Here is a 3,921-nt window from a genome sequence, read left to right on the forward strand (position 1 = left end):
CTGCCTAACACGAATGTGGCTTATACAGGCTTCTCTCGCTCATGAATATTGATGCTAAGATCTTTGCAAAGGTAATAGCTAATCGTTTTCTCCCGATCATGTCATATATAGTACACGAAGACCAGGGTGGATTTGTGCCACAACATCCGGATTATATACATTAAATTGCTATACACATCTCTGATCGCAAGGGCGCGTGTTAATTCCCTGACATCCACATTATTTACTCTCTTTAGGGGGACACGCTAAGGTTGCCCTTTCTCCCCAATCCTTTTTGCATTGGTCATCAAACCAATGGCGGACTAAATTAGAGCACGACATGCCCACAGAGGAATACGCTTCAAAGATTCCCCTGAAATAATATCCCTATATGCTGACGATGTGTTACTATACATAAGAGACCCTGCCACCCAGTTGGATCCCATCTTCCGCAATATCACGCGTGTGGGTACCTTTTCTGGCTTCACAATTAATTATTCTAAATCGGAAATTTTCCTGCTCACTAACACCACACAACAGCCTGTCTCGGAGTACCCACTGCGCTGGTCCCCTAGCGGGATCAGATACCTGGGAGTCCGAGTGTCCCTGTCTGACTCCCCCCTGCTGGCTGACAACTACACCGCCGTTGCACAATTGCACAATTAGCTTAATCCAAAATGGCAAGGTGGTGCTCCCTCCCCCTGTTACTGGCTGGGAAACTCTCCCTCGTCAAGATAATTCTGGTCACTAAACTGCTTTATATTTTCAGCAACGTGCCTATCTGGCCTGGTTATCAATATTTCATTAAGTTACACAGATCGTGCATGCAATTCCTGTGGCATGCGGGTGATGTTCGCAAGAAATGGCTAGACATGACACTTCCATACAACAGAGGGGGTCTTACTGCTCCAGACCTAAAACTGTATTGGATAGCCGCACAGGCCCAGTTACTGGTACCCGAGTCCTCATGCTCACCCACATGTCAAGCTGGGAACTATGGCTGCGACCAAGGTTAATCCTATGACCTTGATTTTCTGTCGCGAGTTTGTGCCGGACTCTTCTCTGGACCCTGTGGCAACCAGTCTACTTGCCTGGGGCCGGATTCTAAACCCCACTGGGGAATATTACCCCTATTACAAAAGGCTCCCTATCTGGGGATTTCCTTGGCTGAAACCTATGCACGATAAAGCCCTGGCTCGGCCCTGGAGCGCACTGAGATACCAGGCTTTGACTGATCTCTTTCCTGATGGGAAATGTATTGATCCACAGACATGGAGGCAGGGCCACTCTGGATCTGCGCTCGAGTTGTTACAATATTAAAGGCTTCGTGCCACCTTCCGTGCCAGGTGGCCCTCCTTTCCCGATGAACCCGCCGATACCCTAGCGGTTGCATATATTGCTAACTCGAGTGGCGCCTGTGGCGTTGCCTCCTCCCTATATAGATTGCTATTGGCCGGGACTCCAACCCTGTCTTCCAATGCTCGTACTGATTGCACAGTTGAACTGGACTTTGAAATATCTGACCATTTAGGGTAAAAGATGTGCTCAAATACAAACAGAGTATCCCTCATTTTCCAATATCGATGTATGCAGTTCAAGTTACTGAACAGATTATACTATACTCCCTGCAAAATCTCTAAATTCTCTCCCAATGGCACACACACCTGCGCTCGCTGCAAGTTAGAGGGGGCAGACCACCTACACATGTTTTGGACCTGGCGCAGATTGGGAGATTTCTGGGATGGGATCTTGAAGGCTCTTTCTGACATCATTGGAGCGGTGGTCGATCCTAGCCCACTGGGAATACTGTTTGGGGTGTGGAGTTCTGATGACACCAGACGGATGGCTAGATTTTTAAACATAAGCTGTATGGTTGCCAAGAAATGTGTGCTTCAGAACTGGAAGATCCCTTCTCCCCCAACTTTTCAGAAGTGGCTCAACGCACTTACCTGGTCCCAAACCTGTGAAGAAGAATACCTTACCTCGCTACCGGCACACTCCCGTCCCAAGAACATATGGTCCGCTTTTAACAGCTACCTTGTTAATCAAGCTGAGAGGGGGTCCGGACCTGACTCTCCTGTGACCACGTGAGTGGGTTCTGGTATTTTAATGTGTTTCATATGTGGCTGCTTATTCCCTTTGCAGTGTACTACTTGCTTTTCGCCTGAACCATGACCGGTTGATTAATTGGCTATGTATTATGCTCTGCCATGTGTGTTTGCAGTAAACCTCTGCCCATTAATTAAAACATTTTAAAAAAGAAGGCAGTATCACACAGAAGTATACCCCGTGCGCAACGGGACCATTAGAGGTTCCGGCGCCTTGGCCAAACTTCTCTGTGTCAGGAGAAGAGCGAGTGAGAGTTTGACAGAAGCAAAATCCCGTGGGGGCAAGATCATAACACAGAATAATTATATAACAGCAGACAACTGCACAGACGAGTGCAGAACTCAGAGTCGGGCACATTAATACGCCATCTGCTGTTTAAGTTTTAAACTTGTCATCTCTGCTAGCAATTAGAAATTACTATTTGCATGCAATGCTCTTTTGTTTTCATTACATCACTGCATCTAAAACTTCTAAAGAAAACGGAGATGCATGAAAGTGTAAACCCCTTTTCCTTGGGGGTTTCAGCAAAGAAAGGGCTCATTGCTGTATTCAGAAGCAGGCTGTGTATTTCTTAGTCAGTTTTTTGTGTCCGCCACTCGCCACGCAGTTGTGGTTTTGGGCGCGTTGTTTACGGGACCCTTATAATGTGGGTACCACCAGCAGGGGGAGCAGGCCATGTATGAGGTGATTTCACCTCAGATTTGCAGGGAGCTCCCCTGCTGGTGAAGGAAAAGGGAAATGGCGGTTGGGCATATCAGCGAAATGGTAATCAATAGGTGCACACCTAGTTTTCTGTCAATAGGTGAAAAAGTTACATAGACAATTTCAAATGATTCAGGGTGCTGGGGAGGAATACAAGCCCTGACACTGGAGCCTGAATAAAACATGAACTCAACAAAGTGTCTAAATTTAAAGACACTCCCGTCCCCTGCACACCATTAAAGCTGAAAAAATCAGTCAATACAATGCTTAAATTTTCAAAAGATATGTAATTGAATATTAGATACATGAACAAAAGTTGAAAACATCAATGTTTGTTAATTAAACCTTAAAATGTACATAAATATAAATGATTTTCACAAATGGCCATCGTAAAAAACAAAATGAAACAAAGAGCAACCACAGTGTTCTTATGTTGCGATGTGATTTCCAACTCTACGCGTTTCGGGGAAACTCCCCTTCTTCAGGAGTAAAAGAAAATCTGCAATTACACATATACATACAATTAATAATCACCTTTACATATGTTAAACACAGAATTACCGTGAATAAATCATTATCAATCATCACTCTAAACCAGCTACAAAGCAACCTAGCTCATACTATATAGGGTCATTATCATTTTCTTCATAATAAGTAAACCAAAATTGAATACTGGTGTGACTCCAAAGCATGAAATTAGAAGCAAAATAATGGAAAGAATTATCTCTAGTATGTCTTTCTATGTGGTCTTGCACAATACATGAATATTAATCAGGTCAATACGCTTCAACTGCTGAATCAGATCAAAAGGGAACCATAGAGTTCCGGATTTAAAGGGAAGGTCATAATAGTAAAGTGAAAAAAGCTCAATTCTTACCCAGAGTTTAGAAGGGAGTAGGAATACACTCTAAATCCACAATGAAGAGACCACCGGACAACGGGACCTCTGGTGTGTATCAAGATGAAGTATATAGAAAGTAGTGAAGATCCTAGAGCAAACCATAAGACCAGTTATTAGAGTTGTAGTATCGGTATCTGCCTTAAGAACAACAATATCCATTTGTGGACTATCTTTACCTCAATACTGAAAAAAAGTACTGTATTCCCAAAGACTATCAATATCTCCTACTG

Source organism: Ambystoma mexicanum, unplaced genomic scaffold (genome assembly GCF_040938575.1).
Source record: "Ambystoma mexicanum isolate Mex_15411 unplaced genomic scaffold, UKY_AmexF1_1 Mex_scaf93, whole genome shotgun sequence".
Lineage (NCBI taxonomy): Eukaryota > Metazoa > Chordata > Amphibia > Caudata > Ambystomatidae > Ambystoma > Ambystoma mexicanum.